Here is a 26,400-nt window from a genome sequence, read left to right as displayed (position 1 = left end):
AAATCAAATTCACAGGATTGTCAGGGTATCAGCTCCTTGATGTCATGATCTTCTTTGAGAACAAAGGACAAAATCATCATCAAGTCTTTCTGATTCTGGACTCATTGCTCTATCACTATGCCATCTACTTGACAGGGTTTGCTGATCATCTTACAATCACAGAATATTAAAACTGAAAGGAACCTCAGATATATGCTGGTACAATTCTCTATTTTTCATATGAAGAGAGAAATCTAGAAAGTCAGTGACTTGTTTATGGCTATACAGTGAGCAAAGGAATCGCAGAGACAGATAATATTGTGGAATGAAATCCAAGCTGGGTATCATAGGACTTTTATTCAAATTCAAGTAACATGACCTGTGTGACCTTGGGTTAGGATCTGAAACTCTTTGAGCCTTAGTTTTGTCATTCTAAAAACTTTATATAATTAGACAATAGCTTCTAAGACCTCGATAAACTCAAATATCCTATAATTCCAGAACATAGACCTCTAGATTTCCAGTTCATTATCATTCCATTATTCTACTTATTCTTCAATACTTTGTTTTATTACTTTGTTCTCTGAATTTGAATTTAGAGAGTACAGGATGAAACTAAGGTTACCCACATCAGAATTTTGGTATTAATGGCAGAAGTAAGGGACATACTAGTAGTATAAGTGGTGACTCATAATGACATCCTTAAAGATTAGGAATGTAGTCTAAATATTAATTTGTCTAAAACATCCATTGTTCCATTCCACTTACTGTCTGGAAACTTATGATGTGTACATATCCATGCCTCAAAAAATCCAAGAAACTGAGACTTTTATTGGAATATGAAATTATTTCATTCCAGGTCATTTTTTTTATTAGATTCTATATGAGTCATGGGAATGAGAGTGGTCAGGAACAGAAGGAATGATAATATAAGAGTGACAACAATATGCCCTTATGAGAGTTGTTAGGATTTATAAATCAGCCAGCCATGTTATATTTTAAAAGTTAATTAAGTAAATTAGACTGCCTATTTGTAATATCTCTAACAGTTATTGTTGAGTAATTTCAGTTGTCAGACTTTTTTATGAACCTGTTTGAGGTTTTCTTGGAAAAGAGACTGGTTTGTGATATCCTTTAGTTCAATTTATAAATGGGGCATTTTATAAATGAGGCAAACAGGTTGAAGTGACTTTCCTAGGATCACATAGTTAGTAATTAAGGTCAGATTCAAACTCAGATCCTCTTGTCTCCATGACCAGTGTTCTATCCATTGTGTCATAGAGCCAGCTGAACAGGGCAAAAGTTAGTTTAAGTATTTTGGAATATAGTTCTGTACCATGCATGTAAAATTCACTTTTACCGTAACTGTTTATGTTACATAGAAGTTCAAATTGAAACTATATGTGTATACAGATATATTCACAGAGGAGAACAACTTTACCAAATTGTTTATGTAGTTGTGTTAAGAGCAAATTCTTTTTTATGGATCCATCTAGAAATAATGACTCTGTAGGTGTCCAATGAGCTGTTTTCTATTTACATTTTCAATAAAAATTGAGGCACAGATTTAATGTGTCATGTGAATAAAACCAGCCCTTTTTCCTCCTAAAAAGTTTTGAGTTTTACAGTTCATAGAACTGGAATGAAGGCCAACTTTTGTTTCCAATGACCCTCACTTTTAGCACAGTTACTATGTAAATAATATGGTCTTGTGAGCCTTTCAAATCACTCCAAATTAAGACTTCCCTTTCTTTTTGTAAACAACCTCAGAGATAGCTTCTCTCTCCAAGTCTGCATAAGTGTATGCTAAGCTTATTTGTTTGTCAGATTCTAACATGTATGATTTCTTACTATTGCCACTTTACTATTTACAAGCTTTTGCCAGTCACAGTTTAGCAGGAAAGCCAAAATGATTTCTTGATTAAAGCATTTGTGTAATCCTGAAAAAAAATGGTGATCAGAGACTCACTGTAAATTGCAACCCATTTTCTAAATCAGTCAGTTGGAAAAACCAGTCAGAATCTTTAAAATTCAAGGGCATAGTTTCCCATAGGGATGTAATGAAGCAAAATGATAACTGCCTTTTGAAAAAGAAAAAAAATATAAAAAAATAATTTCACTAATCTCTTTTTTCATTTTTTAACCATAAACTAACTTTAAAAATATGATCAAATAAACTATTTTTCTTTAAGATCACAGGATCATAGATTTAGAGCTGGAAGTTATCTCGTTGGAGACCCATACAGACTCCCTTTGTTTTACATATGAATTGAATGGGTCCCAAAGAGGTAAAGAAAAACTACCAAAATTCACAGATAATCAGTGATAGAGCCAATAACAAAATCTATGTCTCTTGATTCATTTTATTAATTTCCAAAAATTAGCTGTTTTATGTTTAAAAAGCACTTCCTGATCATCTTTAACTGTCATAAGTCAGATATAATCTTCCTTGATTTCCACAGCTGAAAGTAGTCAAATCTTAGAGCAGGGATTCTTAACCCTTTTTTGGTGTCATGGACTTCTTTGAGAGTTTGATGATGTTTATGGGATCCTTTCTCAGAATAATGTTCTTAAAAGTATTAAGTGAAAATATAAACTTTATCTGACTTTCTCCTTTGGCTTTATATTCTCCTGTATATAATATGTACTTGTATTCTTCCTGAATTCCCCCAAAGGAAATGGCAATCTCTCTGAGAAAAAGGACTATTACTTGGATACATTGACATAATTGGTATTATTTAATAAGTATAGTTTGAAGTGAATGAGAACAAGGAATACGCAAGAAACCATGTCAAAGAATTGGAATCATAATGGAATCATGATGAAATAGGAATTTCTAAGACTCCTTTTCTGGGTAAGCCCCTTTCTTCCAGATTTATGAAATTCCTTCTAACAGAACCAACACCATCTGGGACGTCCTTTAGCTTGGAAGCTAACTGGTAGGTTTTTATATACATGAAGATCAACAAGTCATGTATCTGTAAGTTGTTACAGGCTATTCATATCCACCTTCACCTCTCTGTGAACTTTGGGTGACTCCAAACTTTAATTATGTTCTATAATGTTGTATGACCTATAGTTTTAAAATGATGCTAAAAAAAATGGGCCTTTGCTTGAGGAAGAAGAAGCTTGATGCACTTTCCCAAATGGAATCAAGCCCACTCCTCTGCCTTTGGAAATCTATATTCTCTGTCCAAAATATGCAAACTCATAAATGACCTTTCTGGGTTGTCTAATAGCATATCATAATCTGGAGAATAAATACAATTCATCTTTTTTTTTTTATTTGTATGGCTACTTAAATTGAAATGTCACCAAAATAGTCCTGACATATGTCAAGGATATCCTTAATAAGATCAGACAAGCTGACAGAGACAATTTTGTAAATGATATTCCTCAGAAAACTTCATCTTTACAATCCAATAATTGACTGAAAGATGCAAGGAATAATAGATTTCACTTTGCTTATATTGATAAATAATGAAAATAATTCAGTAATATCAAATGGCATCTTATGATTTTTCTCCCATAAGATTTCTCCAGGACATAAAAATTATACAAATTTTAAAGATTTATAACATTATACAAAAATAGTATTTAAACTGTTAAAATAAGAACATAGAATGATCAATGTTAATAGACTCTGACAATCTTCAATTATCAAAAGACTCCTTTCTGCTTCCTGAGCTGTATAATGGTATAACAGAAAAGTCTTATTTATTTCCAGTTCCCTTTGAGATTGTTCATTTTTTAATATTTCTCCCTTATTAGTAAGCAGATATGATGTTTTTACTCAGACACAAATAAACAAATAAATCAACCCTATAACCATACCTTAAATTCTCAACTGGGCTTATATGAAGTCAGTCAATGGAACAAAACTGTTACATTGTTACATTTCTTTGTTATTTCCTTGCTCATCCTGAAGACACCAGCTGGCATGGTTATAAACCAGGAAATTTTTCAAGTTAAAAGCGAGGAATTTTGATGATGTTGCATATTGAGCTTTGCTAAGGGGACTGTGCAAGAGGTGACTGTAGCCACAGTGTTCAAGTGAAGGGACAACAGTTACCAAAAAGGTAACTATGGCTTCCATTCCCAATATCAGCACCTTGCTTATATCCTGTTATATCATCTCCTCGTTTTGGCTCTGTTGGCTAAAATTCAAATGACTAAAAGGTTTCTTATTTTGAGCAGAATTGTATTGACATTGCTACGGGTGTTGTCTCCTGATTTCTGTTTCTGAGAGTTCTTTTTCCCTTACAGGAATCCTCACCTCAGATTTACAGAGTCCCATTGATGCATAAATGACTTTACAGGCTTCATGATGGACAGAAAATGATATGGTTCCAAGTCTGAGGAAAAGGAAGACTAGAGATCCCACTGACCACAATGAATTTTAACTTTTGAAGGCATATTTATTCATATTTATTAATCTCAAATTCAGCTTTTGACTTATTGAATAACCCAGGAAGAGTTCCTTGAGGGAAATGGTAAACTGGCAGTAAAATGTGAGAGCATGTCATTTTTACCACACAATACAGATTGTGGAGCTTAGAAAGACATACAGAGAACTTGAGGAAAAGGCAAAATCCGCTCCTTCCTGAAGGATCTAGCTTTTCTTTCTTGGTTATCCATTTCTTAAACTAGACCAGCTGAGTAGTGCAGAGAATAGTGTGCCAGACCTGGAATCAGAAAGACTCCTCTACCTGGGTTTAAATCTGTCCTCAGATACTAGCTGTGTGACCCTTGGCAAGTCAGTTAACCCTGTTTGCCTCAGGTTCCTCATCTATAAAATGAGATAGAGAAGGAAATGAGAAACAACTCCAGTATCTTTGCCAAGTAACTCCAAAGTCACAAAGAGTCTACTAACATAACTGAAGGCAACATTTTTACACTTCTGAGTGATATTTTTGTAGATGTTGAAGTAAACAAAAACATTTTATATATAATGTTTTGTTTAATGATTAGGTAATGTTTATCTTTGCCTTTCTAACTATTGCCTTAGAAATTATGTCTTAAATATGCATTTCTGATCATAATCTATTGTCATTTCACTTTTCTCTCTGCCTTTCAAGTTCAAATACTATTGATCTCTAATATCTTCTTCCCTTAATTCACTCCTAAATCATCTCTCTTGTACTCTCTATATGCTCCTCTCTAACTTATTTAGAAAAACCAGTTTAAATCTATACCATCTTTTTCTCTTGAATACCTTGGCACCTGATCTTGCCCTAGACTTCTCCCAGCATATACTGCCTTCACTCCTATTCATATACTGTCATGGGAAACTGAAGACAATCATGAAACCTTGCTTACTGGATCCAATTCAAATTACAAATCCATAACAAGTATGTTGTATAATCTCATCTAGTACCTCACTGATGACAGTAATTGTACCTCTCCCTGATAATTTATCCTACTCACCACATTGCCTTTTTCCTAATCTTTTCAAGTGCCTTTAAACTCCTAGTTATGTGTTCCAGAACAAAACTGAATGAGGTTAAATACCTCTTCCAAATCATTTCCCTTCAATTACATTGCAACAGCTGTAATGTCATTGACTTATCTTGAATCTATCTAATTTTTATAACTTTGTATGCTATGGTTTTGAGATCTTTCATCATCTTGTCTTGATTTCATTAAAGGTCTTGGTACTCTTATCCATTCCAGAATTATTTTGTATTTTGACCCTTATTAACCATATTCATTCTTTACTTCCCTATCTTGGTATAATTTACCTTGATAGAAAAAACAAAGGCATAATAGGAAGAGAGTAGTCCTCTCTTCTCTCTATTTCCTGTTATTTTTATCCCCTTCATTACAAGTTGTGGTCTCATATCTTTGACACTTACATAGACCAAGAAAAGCATCAAACATTTATTAATGTTTACCATTTTCCAAGTTCTGTGTTAGCACAGATGAAAAAGCCCTTTTAATTGCCATTGACATTTATCACCAAATTTTCCCAATAACTACTGAGGAAACTTTCCAGTTGCTTCACCTTGAGGAATTGCATTCCTTAGTGTTCCTTCAGTGATGTGGAGGACACTTTCAAACAGTGCACTTGTTTTTTGTTTTGTTTTGTTTTGTTTTGTTTTTTGCTTTTTTTGATGTGAGAAGGAACACATAAACTCAAGAGAGCATCTTCTCCCAGGAATATGTATTAGTTGAGAATATCCTTTTGAAAGATTTATTCCTGACAAACTCTCTCAATTATTTCTGATTCTAAAAGCTATCGAGATTATCACAATAGAAAGGAAAGTTGTTTTGTTTTTTGCCAGATGCTTCACACAGTGTTAGTTTTATGCCTTTTCTCATTTTCAATATAACAGAAGGCATATTGGTACATTATAAATAAGTACTTAATGTAGAAAAGGGGAACCACTTTCACTATCTATATTGTCCCAGGGAAGAAATTAAGAATATGATCATTACTTTAGAATTTCTTCAGTTAGACATTCTTTCTACCTTTCTTTGATCTCTTTCCCTTCCCCCCATTCTTTCATTTTCTCCATGTAGCATAAAATGTACCATACAAAAGGAATCATGGAAATCTCTCTCTCTCTCTCTCTCTCTCTCTCTCTCTCTCCACATATATATTACATGTCATTTAACTTGAATTCTTTGTATTATAGCCCCAATTTTATTCTTCACTGAGCAATCAAATCCAGACTCCAAGTGTAATCCATTGCACAAAGAAACAAAAACAAACAAACAGACATTTTAAAAGCACAGCAACAACTAGTTACTAGATGGGGAGTATTTGAAATGCAGGCAAAATTATATGAAACCAGGGACTGTTTCAGTCATCAACAATCAAAAAGCTTGGCTCAGAAAAGCTGTTCATTAAGCATCTGTTGAGTGAATAAATGATCCCACAGAAATCACTAATCAATTTACATATAATTTCAATTAGTGAGAAGCAGCATAGCATAGATGCTAAGAGCTGAAAGATTTGAGTTCAAGTTTTGCCTTAGATAAATTCTGGCTATATTATCCAAGGTGAATCACTTAATCTCTGCTTTGACAAGTTCTCTAAAATGCTAAAATTCAGAGAAGGTTTTTAACTTCATTGTCAGAGATAGTTTCATTATCTCATAGTTCCTTAATTTATTGAAATCACAGGTTAAAACCAAGAAAACAATGTACACATCAACAAAATTGTGAAATGAACAAGCTTATGAAAGCAGCTCCTCTCAGCATTTGAGAAAGCTAGGACAACTGTATTAGAATTAGAATTAGAATTAGAACTGTATTAGAATCTTTACCCAGTGGAAGAAAAACAAAGCAAAACAAATAAACCAACCCTTCAGAATATGATGAACACTTTATAAAAATTATCTCATGTATCTCTTTCCCTTAATCCTAATTCCTCATACTGAAAATAACTAATCTGTAAACATGTTTATCAAAACATCTATGTGCAATGATAACGTGTTTGCCACTGAGGGGCATGGGGGTGGGAAAGGAGGGTTGAAAGCAGTTTTGTAATTTATAAATATACCTGTGCATATGTATGAAAATAAATTCTAAAATAAGAAATCACAGGTTAAGTCCCCATTGCTGCCTTTCTAAATAAGATTTAGCTTTTGTTTGTGTTGCAAAAATCTCAACAGTTACTACTCAGAACTAAACTAAAACACAATGAGTATTATTTTTTTTTAATGAGGCAATCAATCAACAAGCAAGTTGATTAAACCTTCATCAGGTCCAGGGTACTGTACTGGGCAGGTTGTTTCAATGTAAATGTAAATGTCTTGGTAATAAATGAAGCCATGTTGCTCTATTGTAAATAAAATAAAGTTTTTCTAAATTTGCTGTAGATACAGCTGGAAAGCACTTGGCTTAGATTTATGCTGGAATCACTGCCCCAACTACTCCCCCCCCCCCAAAGCTGGCTGGCTTTTTGGCCTCTTTTTTGGCCTTTACTGAAGATTGAATACTAAGCTAGAACTGCAGTTGAACAACATTTACAGGCGACATTCTCTGTAATTCATTTTTTCATAGTTTTATTTCATCAGTAGCCATAGTTGGAAAGTGTATATTTGCTAACCATAAATTGTGAAAACCTGAAAAGTTCCTGTCATCTATGATTAGTTGTATATTTTTGTTTCTTAATGGAAATGTCTTTAATCAATTTCCTGGAACATTAAGGTTGAACAAAGGTTATAGACATACAATTGTCTGGATATATTTTTGGCCAGAACCCTGGGCCAAATTTTTGAAAACAAAGTCTTTTTTTTGACAAATATGTTTTCATACTCAATGTAATTTCTTCACTAGAAGAAATGACTTTTTTTCATATCATATGGAATATCTATGCATATATTCCTTTAAGCTATTACAAAATAACTAAGTAACTTTAGTTATTGATTATTTGGTATTCATCAGGATTATTGACAGTAGATTAGATTTGCATGCTCAAGAGTCAAATGCTCAATCAATTCAGATTTATGTATAGATATATTATATATATATATATATACATATTAGACTATATATATATATATATATATATATATATGCAGGAGATAGAAAGTAAAATTAGAAGGAAGGGTCCTAGCTATTGACAGGTTCAGGAAACATCTCCTGCACAATGTGGTGGTTGAATTGTTTGAAGGAAAGGGAAAAAAAACAGTGATGAGGAGGCAGAACATTTCATGCATGCCTAAGAGTCATTCATTGCAAACACCTCAAATCCTGAAATGAGTGATTTTTGACCACAGGTCATTCTGATTTCAAATTCTGACACTTTATTCATTATATGACTCTCTCTTTCTCATTGATAATATCTAAAATTCAAAACTAATAAATTGATGCCTTGTAGAACTCTATAGTCTACTATATGCTATACCTGATATTACAATAAATGGAAGTATTTCAACTATTTATCAAAGCTAAAACCATTTGAACTTCAAGATCTCATTAAAGGAACTCAATTTTTTAAAAAAAAGATAATGTTTTTAGCAATAATTCAATATGTTAAAAGTGTTTTGCCAGTGAATACAGATAATAGAAATTTGCTGTGCAAAGCTTATCATATAACTATTTTCCTATATCAATAATTTCTGACCTTTTCAAAGACTGATTTTAGTTTGTTTATTGATTAACCTGTAGATTTAATCCTGGAATGAATTAGGCTATATGTGATTTGTAAAATGATTTAAAACAACAACTATAATTTAAATGCTATTTTAAAGTTTCCATAATACTGTGAATACTTTGCTCTTATTTGAGTCTCTTAATAATGGTCTGATGGATACTAGTGTATTTTATGCTTAATAGGTGAGAAGAGATAAATGACTTGTACAAGAAAATATATAATTCACGAGATAAATTCATGCACATAAGTAAAATAAAATGATTACTAAAGGTGGGAACATCTAGGTGACATGGTGGCCTGGAGTCAGGAAGATTTGAAATGAAATTTGGCCTCATACACTTATTCCTTATGAGACCCTGAGAAGTCATTTAAAGCCTTTATGCCTTTATTTCTATTTTATTTTATTTTTATATTATTTATAAATATATAGATAATTTATATTATTATTTATAAAATAGTAATAGTAATAGCATAGTAATAGTACCTGTCATTTGCACCTGTCTGGGTGCAAAGTTGTGGTATCAAATGATATATTTGTAAACCATTTTGCAAACCTTATGGCACTACATAAATTCTAGCTATAATAATATTATATATATATATATATAATATATATAATACTAATATTAATAAAAAATTTAATTGGATCCTTTGCAGAATAAATGATATAAGGGCATTTGTTCCTCTAAAACTTGGCAACTTTTACTTATCTTGTCCCTAGGAGAATGTTTCTTGAAGATGAAAATTATTTCATTTTTTCCTTGAATTCATGTCACCTAGTAAATTATCTGGTATTGATTAAAAGATTTATCAAATTTAACAAATAGGAGATTTTTGGTAATTTTGGAGAGAACAATTTAGCTTAAGTGATAAGATCAGAAGATAGATCTTAAAATTAGTTAATAAATTGTTGAGTTCATCTTCATAATTCTGAGTCCAACACTCATGTATATAAAGAACAGTTCTTTCCATGACCATTTATAACAATTCTAAATTGCTGATCAAATTATTGTACTTTCTGTGTAACTATATTCAGTCTCTCCTCTCAACCCCAATTTGCATTTACAGGTGGATACCATCACAAGGGTACTATGTCAGAAAAAAATTGATTCAAATTATTGATATAGGCAACATAGTTTCTCTTTTTATGATTTTATTTATTTTGAGTTTTACAAATTTTCCCTTAATCTTACTTCCCTCCCTCCACCCCCCCCCACAGAAGGCAATTTGCCAGTCTTTACATTGTTTCCATGGTATACATTAATTCAAATTGAATGTGATGAGAGAGAAATCATATCCTTAAGGAAGAAACATAAAGTATATGAGATAGCAAGATCAGACAATAAGATATCAGTTTTTTTCCCCCTAAATTAACGGTAATAGTTTTTGGACTTTGTTTAAGCGCCACAATTTCTCTGGATACAGACTGCATTCTCCATTACAGAAAGCCCATAATAGTCCCTGATTGTGGCACTGATGGAATAAGCAAGTCCATTAAGCCTGATCATCACCCCCATGCTGCCATCAGGCTGTACAATGTTCCTCTGGTTCTGCTCATCTCACTCAGCATCAGTTCATGCAAAGCCTTCCATGCTTTTCTGAATTCCCATTGCTCCTGGTTTCTAGGAGGACAATATTGTTCCAAGACATACATATACCACAGTCTGTTAAGCCATTCCCCAATGGAAGGACATGTACTTAATTTCCAATTCTTTGCCACCACAAACAGGGCTGCTATGAATATTTTTGTACAAGTGATGTGTTTTACCCTTTTTCATAATCTCTTTAGGGTTTAGACCCAGTAGTGCTATTGCTGGATCAAAGGATATGCAGATTTTCATTGCCCTTTGGGTGTAATTCCAAATTGCTCTTCAGAAAGGTTAGATGAGTTTGCAGTTCCACCAAGAATGTATTAGTGTCCCAGATTTCCCACATCCCTTCCAACATTGTTCAATGACCTTTCTGGTCATATTGGCCAGTCTGAGATATCAATATATTCTTTCAATAACTATTTTGTCCTCTGGTTCTATGATATCAGGTCAGTTTTCCATCACTAAATCCTCTAATATTAAATCCAGACTTTTTTTCCCTTTAATGTTTTCAGGAAATCCTATAATTCTCAGTTTGTCCCTTCTTGATTGGTTCTTGAGGTCAGTGGTTTTGCTGATGAGGTATTTTACATTTCCTTCTATTTTTTTGATCTTTTGGTATGGTTTAACAGAATCTTGCTGTCTCGTGAAATCATTAGTTTCCACAGATTCCATTCTTTTTTTAAGAGAATAATTTTCTTCATTTACTATTTGTAACTCATTTTCCAATTGGACAATTCTATTTTTTTGAAGTTTTCCATTTGCCCAAGTGTAGTTTTGAGAGAATTATTTTCTTTTTTGCATTTGCCCAATTGAGGATCTGAGAGTATTATTCTCATTTTGTATTTGTCCAACTCTATTTTTCAGTGTTTTGTTTTCTTCTTGCAAGATGTTAATTTTCTCTTGCAATGTTTTAATTTTCTCTTGAGTTTCTTTTCCCAACTTTTCCAGTTAATTTTTAAACTCCTTCCTGATTTCTTCAAGGGTGTCTTTCTGGGCTGGAGACTAATTCATATTCTTCTCAGAAGTGCTAGATCTCTCTGGGTTAGTATCTGTTACTTATAAGTATTTCTCCATGGGTCCCCCTTTTTCCTGTTTTTTCTTCATTTTTCTAGGTTCTTGTTTTGGGGGAGTAGTTGACTCTCAAAGGTTTGCTTTTGAAGATCCTAGAGACTTTAGTCATTTGGCTTAGTACTTTCAAGGACCAGCCAGTAGGGGGTACTAGCTACTTTCTCTGGAGTGATTGAACCCTCTCCCAATCCAGGATGGAGTGAAGGCAGGAGGGGAAGAGGAGCAGCAGGGTCTGAGTTGACATTAAACAATGGGCCAGAAGCCTATCTCCCTTTCAACTGAGTGTGCTCCTTAGTCCACACCTATGCCTGAGTGGATGGGGGGGGGGGGTGCAGCACAGCTACCATTTGTTCCTGGAAGAATGCTCCAAAATTATGGAGCTCAGGTCCTACACCAAGGCTTGCAGATCTCCCCTACCCCTGGCCAAAAACTTAGCAGATAATGCCTCTCACCAATGTCTCTGTGCCTAATGCTCATTCTTTGGTTTCCCCCTCTTCCCCCCTACTTACCCCCCCACCTCTGCTGCTATCCCTGAGCTGACCCTCTGGTCTCCTCTCCAGGCTCACCCATGGTCCCCAGAGACAGATATAGTTGGTAGGTCTTCTCCTAGTTTCTTTTTTCTGGGTTTTGTTGATCAAGTTTCTTTTAAGAGGTTTCTTTCATGTTGTTTTTGAGGAGACACAGGGAACATTTAGCACAGTGCCTGACTTTTCTTCACCATCGTGGTCAGAAGTCAGCAACATAGTTTCAGTGTAGTTTTTGCACCAGAAGAAATGACTTTTATTCATATATATGGACTATCTATGCATACACTTCTTTATGCTATTACAAAAAAACTAAGTAACTACTTTAATCATGGATTATTTGCTATTCATCAGGATTATTGACAATATATTAGATTTGCATACTCAAGGGTCAAATGATCCTTTATTCTTAAAAATTTTAAATTATAATTCTTATTCTGTTTTAGCCATTAACTAGAAGACATAAGTCACTTAAAACAAATGCATTTATTGAGATGTCATAATAAAAAATTAGTAATTACAAAACATCCCCCAACCTATATCATTTGGCAAATACACTCAAGTTTTAATTGAAAAGGAGACATCACTCTAGAAAGGCACACACCCAGAAAATGTAAATGTAGTCAAAGTGATTCACATCTCTGATGTTGAAGCTTTTACATGACATTTCTTCTTTCATAGTATCCCTTCACTGTTCTCCTTGAATACAGCATCACTTCTTGGTGTAGTGCTTTTTCATTGGACTTCTTGTTCATGTTTTCTGAAAGCTTCACTGTCTCCTACAGGGAAAATAGTTCCACTTCAAGATAACAAGGTGAACTGGACTGAGGAAGATGGGGAAGGGAGAAATCTAGCTCTTTCCTCAAGTGGAGGCAGGGTGTCAAGAAACATTTATTAAATGCTTATGTGCAAGCATTGTGCTAAAACTTAGTTATACAATACAAGCATAAAGACCAATAATTTCTGCCCTCAAGGAGCTTACATTCTTTAAAAAAATTGTTTCTATATTTTTCCCCAATTACCTGTTAAAGCAATTTTTAATTTTTTTAAAGTTTTGAACTCCAAATTTTATCCTGACCACCTTTCCTCTTTCCCTCTCCCTGACATCCAAAGCAGCCAAATAGAAGTTATACATATGCAATCATCTGAATCATTTTTATATTAGTCATTTTATACAAGACTCAAATAAAAGAAATATAACATGTATCAGTTTGTATTCAAGCAATATAATTTTCAAATTCAAACAAGTTTTTCTTTTTTGTGGTGGTAGATAGTAAACATCAGAATTAACCCTTTGGAATTGTCTTTGATTATTGCATTGCTGAGTCATTAACAATTCTTCATCTTACAATATTGCTATTACTATATGCCACAGTCTCCTGGTTCTGTTCACTTTGCATCAGTTCATGTAGGTCTTTTCAGTTTTTCTGAAATCATTTTGCTTGTCATTTCTTATAGTGCAATAATATTCTATCACAATTACATGTCTGGGTTTTTTTTAGCCATTCCCCAGTTGGTATACATTCCTTTGATGCACAATTCTTAGCCATCATAAAAAGTTGCTATAAAAATTTTCGAACAAAAAGCAGCACTTGGAGGAAAAAAGACCTAGAAGTGGTATTGCTGAATCAAAGGATATGCAGTTTTTATAAGGAGCTTGCATTCTAATGTAGGAAGACAATACAGGAAAGGAAATTGAAAAGTGTGTAAGTGGAGGAGTATGTAGCAAAATAATATCTCCGGCTTCAGTAAACTTCCTTGTATGACCATCCAATGGTAGCAACCCTAAGGTTTTGTAATTTGATTGAAGCAATCATTTGCTGCTCTAAAAGGAGTAAGAAAATATATAGAACTTTTGTTTACCTGAGTATTCACATAAAAAGGAATAGAGACCAGAAGAGAGGAAGAAATTCTGAATCAAACTTTTTCCACATATTTTCAGCATAGTACCTGGGAGCTGAAATATATCCTTTTCAATTTAGAAAGTTTTTCAGCAAAGGTTATATACTAGGTTGTAGATTGTCAGTGACTTTGTGGGGCTTAAAAGAAAAATATTTCATTTTTATTATTTAGTGATACTGTGTAATATATAACTCAACTTTGTTTAGTTTTAAATTAAAAAAAACCTTGGTGGTTTTATACTTTAAAAATGTCAAAGACATTAAAACAATTGCTCCCACCCAGTTTTCACACTTCCAGTAGAGCCTGTAATGAGCTAGTGGATAACTTTTGGACTCTAATATTTGTATAACGTGAGGAAATAGAATAAGCGTGAAAGGCTTATAATGTGGTTTTCCTTCCTACATTTATAAATGATGGCTTGGTCAATGGCAGAAGTAGTTGGAAAATATTCTGAAACTTGGTCACACTAAAGACGAGGGGAAATAAATAATGTAGAACAAGAAGAAAAAAGGATGAGTGAAAATATGACTTCATTACATAAGAGAAATGTTATTACTAAAGGAATGGGGTATAGTATTATGCTTATTATAGTACTTTTATGCATCAAAGGAGAGAAAGCTCCCCTAAATGAACTGTTTCCCTTCCCCATTTTTCATGTTTTCTTATATTTCTGATTTCAGAAAATGAAGTAATTTTGTAATTCCCTTTGTCAGTTAATGCTTGGCTTCCTTCCCTTTCCTCCTTTACCCCATTCATTCCCATATTCCTTCCAGGTGTGCCTGCTTGTCTCTACCTGTGATCTAAGGAGATCTGGCCAAAATTTTTGGTTCAGAGCAGAAAACATATAACATGTCACTATCTCAAATGTCATCTGGCTGAGTTACAATCTGTTCTTTAAGATATTGAAATGTTAACCCTTCGTTGAACAGACACATTGTCTGGGTTGTTTTCCTTAATTTTCAAGTTTCTTTGGTCTGGATTTTTGATCCTAACTGAATTTCTGGTCTCCTAATTCTTTCAATCTGAGCTTATCAAAGAATCAATAAGCATTCATTAATAACCTTATATATACAAGGTTCTATGCTAGATGCTGATGATATAAAAACAAAACAAAATTTAACAATCCCTACTCTCCAGGAGTTCATCTTCTATAGGATGGGACAATATGTATACATATAGACTAAATGTATGGTAGTTAAAGAAAGATGACACCAACAGCTGGGGAGATCAGGAAGAGCTCCATATGGAAGCCAATCTTTGAGATGCATAAGGAAGTAGATAATTGATTTAGCTGAAAGTAAGGAGGGAGTTCATTCCAGGATGGAGAAATCAGTGCAAAGATACAAAGAGAGGAGAAGCACAATGTGTGAGGAATAGAGAAAAGACCTGTTTGGCTGGGCAGCAGGGAAAAGAGAAGGAATAATAGGAGTAATATATAAAGAAACAAACTGGACAAATTGGTTGAGATCAAATTGTGAAAAGCTTTAAAAGACAAACAAAGAAGTATATGGTTTATCTCTGGGGCATTAGGGAGCCCTTGGATTCTATTGAAAAAGGGAGTGAAATCACCAAATCTATGCTTACAGAAAATCACTTTAATTGCAATATTGTGTTGGCTTATGACCTGGAGCAGGGGAGAGATGAGTCAGAAAGATGATGAGCTCAGGAAGGAGGATATAGATCTGTGGGTTGTTTGCATAAAGATGAAAAAATACGTGATCTCATCACTGAGAGAGGGTATATTGGAAAACAGGGAAGAAAATCTGGATAAGGCCTTAGTATATAAATCACAGGTAGGTATATGATATGATAGAAGACTTAGTAAAAGAGACTAAGAAAGAGAGGTGATATAGGTAGGGGAATCAATAGTATCATGAAAACTCAGAGAAGAAGTGGTCAACAGTTTTAAGGATGGCAAAATTGTCAAGAAAGATGGAGACAGAAGAACATCAGATTTCTCAATTAAAGTTCTATTTAATTTGGAAAAGCAGTTTTGGTTGAGTGATAAGGTTGGAAGCCATCTCTAAACTATCTAGTTGACCATGCTATGTGAAAACCTGCTACTAGGAGGGGTACCTTACATAGCTTACCTTCCCTGTCCATGCCTTCCTGGGCCATATAGAGACCAAAAACGACAGCAGAGTGGGTAGAAGACCCATCACAATGGGTTGACATGCTCTTCATTCCCTATTCCTTTTGCCCTCCCTGGTCTACTTGACAATTCATGAGATGAGATGAGATGAGATGTCAAGTCCATTCCTTTGATTCTAGGTCTTACCAGAAATCCTACTATTATATTCTAGAGTCCTCTAGGTCAAACTATCCTTCCTTTCTCTATGCCTGTAGTGTCCATTGCTATCATGGATCTACTTATGTAAATCAAGAACTTCTGGGCTGTTATGAGCCCCATCCCCTACCCCTTACAACTTGATGACCTTCTACCTACTGTGGTAAGGAACTTTCTTTTTTATATGTTATCTCTCTTAATTACAGTGCCATCTCCTTGAGAACAGGAGATGTTTTACTTTTCCCATTTGTAGTCCCAGTGCTTAGCATAGTAATTAGAACATAGCTAGTACTTAATAGGTGTATTTTCATTCAATTCATTCATTCACTCATTCATTCATTTATCCAGATGGCAAATAGAGGGAAATTGAGAAGAGGAAGTTGAAACAAGAGTAGATTGCTTTATCTGAGAGTTTGGTCAACTAATGGAATCAGGGAGAAACTGAAGGAGGGAGGAAGGGGGTGGGGAGAGAGAGAGAGAGAGAGAGAGAGAGAGAGAGAGAGAGAGAGAGAATGATTAAAGTTTTAATCTTCTGGAGAAGATTGAAAGATATAGAGTAAAAGGCACTATAGAGAGATTGACCTTGGGAAGGAAAAAATGACATCCCATCATCAAAAATTAAGATAAAAGAGGAACAAATATGTGAGGAGATGAGGGCAAGGTGTTTTGAAATGAAAAGATGAAGCTCCCTGCCTGTTTCTTCCTGTTTTGCTTGATTTTTCTTATACTTGACTGGACTTAGGATACCAGTCAAGATTCTCAACACCTACCTTCTGCTGCCTGTCTTGGCTTAACTTCCTAGATTTGATCTCTAGGCTATTTGGTACTTGCTAGCTCCACCCCAATATCATTAAACTTGTTTTGGAAACCAAGAGGTTTCCTGTATTGATAACCCCAAAGTCTAGCATGACTCCAGCTCATAGAATTAAGGCAGTTAGAAATTCACTTTAGGTCAAAGGTACTTTTTTTTTATTTTTAGGTCAGAGGTCCTTAATGTTTTTTGTGTCTTGACTCCTTTGGCAGTCTAATCTCAATGTAATGTTTTTTAAATGCATAAAATAAAATAAAATTCATTGAAATTATATACAATAATATAATTTTCATTTTAAATAAAAATGCAAAGCCATAAACCCCAGATTAATAATTCTTGCTCTAATTGATGTATATTGAAGTCTTCAAATAATAACTATCCTCCCAGAATTTTTTTTAGGATTTCGCAAGGCAAATGGGGTTAAGTGGCTTGCCGAAGGCCACACAGCTAGATAATTATTAAGTGTCTGAGGCCTGATTTGAACTCAGGTAGTCCTGACTCCAGGGCTGGTGCTCTATCCACTATGCCACCTAGCCGCCCCCTTCCAGAATTTTTGTGAGCATAAATTGAAGAAATTTTTTGTAAAACATTTTAAGATTTCTAAAATACTGTACAGAAATTTTTTCTCATTTTATGGTCACAACAACCTTGGGAGGGTAGATGTTTTTATTATCCCCAAGTTCTAAATGAAGAGGTCAAAGTATGAAGAAGTTAAGTGAATTATCCAAGGTCACATAGCGAATAAGTGTCTGGGGGTAGGATTTGAACTAACTACAGGATAGTGCTTTTATTCCTTGCAAAAGAGCATGAGTAAAAAGACCAGAATAAGGAGTAAACATTGTTATAACTGTTTCAGCTCTCACAGAATCTCAGAGATGGAGGGACCTTTGCAATTACCTAGCTCAAGTCATACCTGAACAAAAATCTCTTCCATATTTTGTGTGCCCATTCTTGAAGAACTCTAGCAGAGGAGAGAGAATTTTTCAAATCTTCATTTATTCATTCCTACATTGAGAAAGCTCTAATTACTTTAAAGTTTATCTTAACTTCAATACTAGATTTGTATCCTTATAGCTTCTATCCATACTTCCTCTATATTGTCATCTGCACCAACCAGAAAAGAATCTTCTGAGACTTATTATCCTTTTTAAAAAATAAGAGAAAGAAAATTTCCATGTCTTTCCACTTGGTTTTTCATATTATATAAATTATTGTAATTATCAACATCTCTCTCAATGAGTTTATATAAGGTATGGTCCACAGCAAAGTAGCTGCCCTACTAATATTCTTTTACATATTGTGGTCTGCCAACTATCGCACAGAAGAATAATTAGTGATTCCTTTTTTTACAGATGAATCAAAGTATTAGACCACAGCCATCTTCTATAGGTTCACTGAAAATATACTTGGTCCAACTCTGTAGCAGACAGAACAATTGACATGCTCTAAATAGGTATTTATTTAATCTTACTGCATATCAAGGAATACAAAACTAAAAAATGAAGCAATTCCTGCCTTCAAAAAACATATCTCATTAAGAGAAATACAGTAATATTAATACAAGCTTACCTGGAATAGTAAATATAAGTATACCAAATCCTTAAATGAATATGTTAACTACAATTATTCAGATCACAAGCCCTCATGTCCATCTGTCCCTCTCTCCTCTATGTCTTCCCAAATACATTGGAGCACTCCCTCACTCTCCCTTCCCATGACCAAGGTTCATTGCAAGGTCCATGACACATTCTCATTATTGCCACTTACTCAAACCACAACTTCTTCAGTTGTTATTACCAACATCCATACCTTTTTATTCATTCATTCATTTGAAATAATTTTCATCTTGTTTGTTAGAAATAATTTTAGTTAGTGTGAGCAGGAGGATCCTCTCACATCTTTAATGATACCTTGCTTTTTAATGAAAGACTGTTAGCAAATGGCTTTTTTTCTGAATAATTTTTTGAAATTTAGAAATTATTATTTTGAATTGGAAAATATTCAAAATAATATCATATGCAAATATTAAATACTGAATGTACATTTAATCTACACAGTAATATTCTATAGTAATTAATAGGGCACACAGGGATGTCATATTACCAGAACATGAAATTATGATAAATGTTTTCTAGAAAAGATGTCTGAGATAGTTGAGAGATATTGGTGGAGAATAGACTTAGAACCCCAGGTTATTCAGAAAAATTATCCAAATTTCAAAAAGTCAACTGGAAATTGTATAATCCTTTACTAAATTTTGATTATAGAGACATAACTTACTACTATGCAAAACTTCTTTAATGTCCTCTTTGGACTTCATCTGTAGGAATTTGAGTATATTAATTTTATTATGTTGTTGTTGATACATTTTGTTTTGACAAGACAGATACTTTCTATCAAATTCAAAACAGACTCACTACAAAGTATTTTACTGGAAAATGTATGTTTAAATACTAAGTATCATGATAACTGATAGCACATGTCACTTCCTACCTTTGAAGTTTGCTGATTATTCCCAGAAAGGAAGGCTGTGTGCTTTAATTTTGATAGCATGGTACCAAACATTTTTCTGTTTCAATTCATCTATCTTAAGTAATGAAGACACACCCTCTTTGTTTATTTATATAGTGAAACATGAAGTAGGCATATAGCTGAGATAGCTCCAAGATAGACATCCTTTAATCATTTAAAAATACGCCATTGAGAGAAAGAAAAATTATATAATAAATCAAATAGATTTTATTGATATTAATATCACTTAGATTTATCCATGTATCCCATATTTCTACCCTGAAAAAAGATAAAATGAGCAAAACAAATTAAAACTAGAATATTGAAAATAATATGATTATATAAAAAATGTTCCATACATATGAACTACCCACTTCTATAAAGGGAGAACATTGAGGGGAGGTTGTCTTTTCACATTTCTTCTTCGGAGTAAAGCTTTTTCTTTTCAACTTCCCAATATTAATTTTCTTTTTAAGATAAATTTTTATTGATATCTTTTGTATAACCCAAGAATTTTGCTCAGCAACCCTCCTCCTTTTTGCTCTCAAGGAGTCATTCTATATAACAAATAATATCTGTAAAGAAAAAATAAAGAGGGAGAAGTATCCAAATAAGACCACAAAATCCAAAAAATTGAAAATGACTGAACACAGTTCATTCTGCATGAAAACATGCAAATTTTTATATTTATTCATCACATTCATCCTTTCCTATAATATTGTAATATTACTTTGCTTTGTAAGCAATTCTCCAAGTTAAGGTCAGCTAATTTGTTTCTACTTCTTTATTTCTACAAAAAAATGCTGCTATAAACATTTTGATGCATATACAGGTTCTCTTCTTATAAATGGCCTCCTTTGGATATTTGCCAATCAGTGGACAAGCTGTTCACTAACAAAACAATAGTGCCTGCTTTTCCATAACCCTTTCAACATTCACTCTTCCCATCTTTTATCAACTTGGTCAATTTCTTGGGTGGAACTTCAATGTTATTTTGATTTTTCATTTATTAGTATTTGAATTATTCTTTCATATGATTGCTAAGCTAGCAATTCCTCTGAGAGCTGTTATTCCTATCTTTTGATCACTTTATATAAATGTATCATAATTTTTGTGCCCATCACCTCAAATTTTTGTATAAGATATATTTTTGTCAGCAGCGATATTTTTTGTATTATGTACTGATGATATGAAGAAACATAAATCATGGTTTCTAATTTCATGGAGTTTACCAGACTTGGTGAGGAAAAGTGACTGTAATGCTACATATGTGTGTGTATATGTCTGTATGTGTGTACATATATGTATTCATATTTATGTATATATTTAACTGTAGATTACTAGAAAGTAGATTAATGTGAGAGTGCTTAGAGGAGAGAGAGATGATTGTGACTAGATTGGGTAGAGAACACTTACTAAAAAAAGTTTAACCTTAAGCTGGATTTCCAACAAACCTTTATTAAGCATTTCCTGTGTGCATAGTTCTATGTTAGACAATATGGGATAAGAAGATAAATGGCATCAATCTTGCTTCCATAGAGTTTATGGTCTCAAAAGGGTTATAAGATTCACATAATTAGTACTAAGAAAACTGAATCTGGAAGCAGATGATTAGAGAATAATGATGATGATGATGATGATGATGATGATGATGATGATGATGATGGTGATGACAACAACAACAACAAAAGCAATAATTTATATATTCTGTTGAGTCTTTGTTCCGGACTTTCTGGACTCCCCCAGTCTTCCCCGGGCAAATGTTGAAGGGGCAGGAGACAAGGAAGACAAGTTTCTCCCCATACACTACGGTCTCCAAGGTCTCCATTTATTTACCAAAATACAAGTGCTTAAATGCCTCTCCAGCATCTAATTCACTCCCACTCCCATGGCACTTAGTGAAACAAGGCTATGATGCTCAAGGACATCAGGTGATGATATATAGTTTATAGCACTCCCACACACAACAGTCCCTAACATATCCCCTTTCTTGTCTTTTTTTTTAAACAAAATTTTTACATAATGAATGTCACATAAATTGTAAATAAAAGTTCAAAAATAAACAAATGTCAATAGTAAAAACCAATTATTCCTAAATTTCTTGAAATACATTTTATCCCCAGACAAAGATTACAATTTTTTTTCTTTTGCCAGCAAAAAACCTTTCAAAGCAATCAAATTCAAAACCCAAACTAAAAGGAGTACTATTTAACTTTACCTATTTCAGAGTTTAGACACTAACAAAAACACAGAAAAACAATGCTCTTGTATCACATTTACCAAGCTGATACTGAAACCCTGGCCAGATCTCAGAATATAGGAACATTTTCCCACCTCTCCATGCCAGTGGAGGGATGTAAAAAAAAACGCCTTATTGAAGAATACACATACACACACCAAAATATGAGCCATAAACACAGGCTTCCTTCGAAAGACAAAAAACTAAATTCCCAATCCCCCCCCCCAATCTTCTTTTTTCTTAACTAATTGAACCAAGAAGCTTCCCTATGGAAAAACATAGTCATTGCCCACCCCACCCCCCCAAACCAAGAAAAAGGCTTGGGTATCCCTTGATTTCTAAAATAATTTTTTTGAAACATGGGTTTGAGTTTCGAACTTCCAAAAAGAAAGCTTTCCCTTCTCCCACCCCCTTACTTCTGCAGAGGGTGGGAACCGCAGAGAATGAGAGAAAGCATTTGAAATTATTTAAGATGTTGACAGTACAATCTGGAGTTGCTGCATTTTGTGAACAGTAGCCATCATCATAACAAATTGTCCCATAGCATATGACACCTTTGCTCTCAATATAGGAAGTGCAGCTAGTGTTCAATTCACAGCCCTCTGCTACCGGAGCAACAACAGAGCCGGCAAGTGAAACTCGTGGCTTCAGAAGTGCAATTCGTGGTCAGCAGTGGTGTCTGCATCAGGGTCTGCTTCAGGGTCTACATCAGTGATGAAAAGTCTCTGAATTTGACCACAGATTTAGGGGTGCGGATCGCGCATAAGGCACATAGCGCAATCAGGCTGGCAGCCACTGCCAAAAGGAACAGCAACGTCCTCCATATCCCATTCCTGGAGCTGGTACTCTGTTGAGGAAGAAACTCCATACCCTGTGGCACTGCCTAGGAGATTCCACTTCCTACTGGCTTCTCAATGCTAAATACTTAATTGTTTCTTCTCACTTTCGTTTTCCTTAAGGCTAATTTACTTCTGTTGATTCCTTAATGCCGAATACTTGTTTGTCTTCTCACTTTCTCTTTACAACTCTCCCTATTCTCTGTCATCACCACAATCTCTATTTCCTCTCCCTATTCCTGTTTTCATAGGACACCATCTCTTCTTCCTTTCAGAATCATAATCCTTTAGTAAAATTTCTCATTTTCTACCTTCGAATTTCTTTTTCCATTCTCTTAAAGCTGCTCATCCCTTAATGTTCCTCAGATTTGGATTATGCCAACGGTCTACATCTCTAGTATTGCTCATTGCTGCAGAATTCTACCAAAGTCTTTCAGTTATGTTGGTTCATTCCACTACAAATCAAAAATAAATAACTATTTTACTCTTTCTCAATGATCTAACTATCCTTAGCACAGTTTTTATCAAATTCCACTGCCCTTCATTTTCTTCCCTTCAGTTCCTCTTCCTCTCTCTTTTTTTATTGTTTTTTTTTTATTTTTACAATCACATGCAAGGATAGTTTACAAACTTCATCTTTTTGTAAGCTTTTGAGTTCCAAGCTTTTGTAAGTTGTAAGCTTTTGCGATTTTTCTACCTCCCTCCCTTCCCCCCTCCCCATGACTGAGAATAATCCAACATAGGTTATAAGTGTGCAATTATGTTTAACAATTTCCATATTAGTCATGTTGTGAAAAAAGAATTAGAACTAAAGGGCAGAAAGAATAAAAAAGATATAGCCAGCTTTTAAAAAATGAATATAGTATGCTTGGGGCTGCATTTAGGCACCAGAGTTTTTTTCATTATATGAAGATAGCATTTTCCATCACAAGTCTTTTAGAATTGTCCTTGATCACTGAACTGCTGAGAGAAGCTAAGTCCATCCTCACACAGTTTGCTGTTAATGTGGACAGTGTTCTACCGCTTTTTCTCACTTCACTCAGCATCAGTTCATACAAGTCCTTTCAGGATTGTCTGAAGCCTTCCCTTCATGATAGAACAATAGTACTCAATCACATTCATATACCGCAACTTCTTTGGTCATTCCCCAATTTATGAGCATCCCTTCATTTTTTCGGTTCTTTACCACTCCAGAAACTGCTCCTTTAAATATTTTTGTACCTGTGGGTCTTTCTCTCTTTCTTATGATCTCTTTGGGATACAGCTTTAGTAGCGGTATTGCTGGATTAAAGGGTATGCATACTTTGATTATCTTTTGGGCATAGTTTCAAATTGCTCTCCAAAATGGTTAAATTATTTCGAAATTCCTCCTACAGTGAAATAGTGTGCTAGTTTCCCACATCCTCTCCAATACTGATCATTTTCCTTTTTTTGACATAATGACCAATCTGATAGGTGTGAAGAGGTATCTCAGAGTTGTTTTAATTTTCATTTCTCTAATCAAAATTGATTTGAAACATTTTTTTCTTTTGACAGTAGATAACTTTAATCACCGCTGAATACTGTCCATATTCTTTGACCATTTATCAATGTGGAATGTCTTGACTCAGTTCTCTATATATTTCAGAAATGAGTGCTTTATCAGAAATTCCTGTTTCTCCTCTTTTCAGCAGAGAACTTAAAATGGGGACAAATGTGTGGGTCTTATTGTTCTTCCAAAGTCTGCATTTCAAATCAGATTTATCAGTTTCCATTTGCTCCTCTGTTCCAGTTTCCATCAAACACTGTGTGCCATGATTTGACCCTATAGACTTATCTTTTCTTTTTTTTTTCTTGGAGATTTTATCTTTTCTCCTGATTATCGTATACTTTATATTCTTTTGATAGGTAAGTATGCTTATTGGTGTTTCCTCACTTTCTATCCAATTGTCTACCATTTACAATATGTTTTTCAATTCTGATACAACAGTTTTCGGAAAATCTCTCTTGTATATATCTCAGACACAATCAAAGAAGAGCGCACCATCCCCTTTCCTTCCTTATAAATCCTAGTCTGAACTTATCTATTTCTGTTAAGAGCATCACCATCCTTATAGTCATATGTATTTGAAATATGAGTCATACTCAAATCTTCTTTTTCTCACCACCCCCTTTTAAATTGTTTATTTTTTGATTTTCAAAATTGTTATATTAACCCCTTTCTCTCCATTCAGTGTATGGCCACTTCACCATCTTTTACCCAAGTATGAACAATTAAAATTCCAATCTTCATCTCTCACTTGGAACAATTGAAGTGAAATAGTAATTGGTTACTTGTCTTCAAGTCTTTCCCATCTCGAAAACATTCTTTCACTTAGCTTCCATATTGATTTTCCTAAAACATGTCTGACTATGTCATTCTCCTCCTCAAGGAGCTTTGATTGCTTCTTCTGCCTCCTGAATAATATAGAAATCCCTTTGCTTGGGATGTTTCCAAACTGATTATGCATTACTCTCCTTTGTTGCACCCTATACATGAATGAGATTAGCCTCTTTGCTATTTCTTGGGCACAATTTCCATTCTCCACCACTATTCCTTTTGAGAAACTATTCTCCCTATCTATAATGTTCTTCCTTCTCTCCTCTGACTCTTGCAACCTCTAGTTCCTTTTACAGATCAGCTAAGTACGATCTCCTTTGTAAGTACCTACTTTTTCTACCATCCACCAAGATTACTGTTTATTTGTTTAAATAAAATCTGTATTTACTTTTTCAACAGAAATGTTGTTTCTGTTCAAAAGAAATGTAAGTTTCCTTTGAACAAGGACTGCCTTGCTTTTATTTTTGTATCCCCTGTTATTAGGATAATGGGGCATTTAGGAGACACAGTAGATATATCATCTGCAGGATCTTGTGACAGGAAGACTGCTCTCCCTGAGTTCAGTATGACCTCAGGCATTAGTTGTGTAACCCTGGGCAAGTCACTTAACCCAGTTTGCCTTGGTTTTCTCTTCTGTGATATGAGGTGAGGAGAAAACGGCAAACCACTCCAGGATCTCTGTTAATAAAACTCCCAGAAAGAGTCACAAAGAGTTGGACATGACTGAACAACAAGCAATTCAAATGCCAAATATTTAGTAGGAATTTAATAAATACTGCTAGATAAATCAGTTGGTTGAGTTCCCTACTGAGGTCAGCTTGCAGCAAGCATCATATGCTAGAGGTAATGCTCACCCTGCTGGAAGAACTGGAGAGTTCATCAATAAAATTCACTTGTGAAATGATGGAGCCTTTCTCACAAAATGACCAAGGGCCTAATTCTAGTTAATTAGGGACTTCTAAAATAAAACAAAAACAAAGATCAATTAGTGAAACTCCAGTGAAAGTAATGAGACCTAGAGAAAGTATGTCTTCATTAGATAAACGGTGGAAGTAATTGACATTCTTGGAGTAAGAAGCAAAAATAATGACACTTTTAACTGGGTTATTTGTCCTTTGAGATGAGACTGAGTAATTAGTTTTAAAACAACATGCCATATTTATTCACATACTTTCCCTTATTATCT

The 26,400-nt window shown here is 34.2% G+C and overlaps 1 pseudogene; it reads left to right on the top strand.

Moving 5' to 3' along the window:
• The window catches only part of LOC141507334 (keratin, type I cytoskeletal 18-like), a 28,522-nt pseudogene extending 5,649 nt beyond the window's left edge, over window positions 1–22,873 (top strand).
• The last annotated feature ends 3,527 nt before the right edge of the window (window positions 22,874–26,400 follow it).

The sequence above is a fragment of the Macrotis lagotis genome, chromosome 1 (assembly GCF_037893015.1).
Source record: "Macrotis lagotis isolate mMagLag1 chromosome 1, bilby.v1.9.chrom.fasta, whole genome shotgun sequence".
NCBI lineage: Eukaryota > Metazoa > Chordata > Mammalia > Peramelemorphia > Peramelidae > Macrotis > Macrotis lagotis.
The sequence above is the reverse complement of the archived record's forward strand: the minus strand, read 5'-3'. Positions and strand labels throughout refer to the sequence as shown.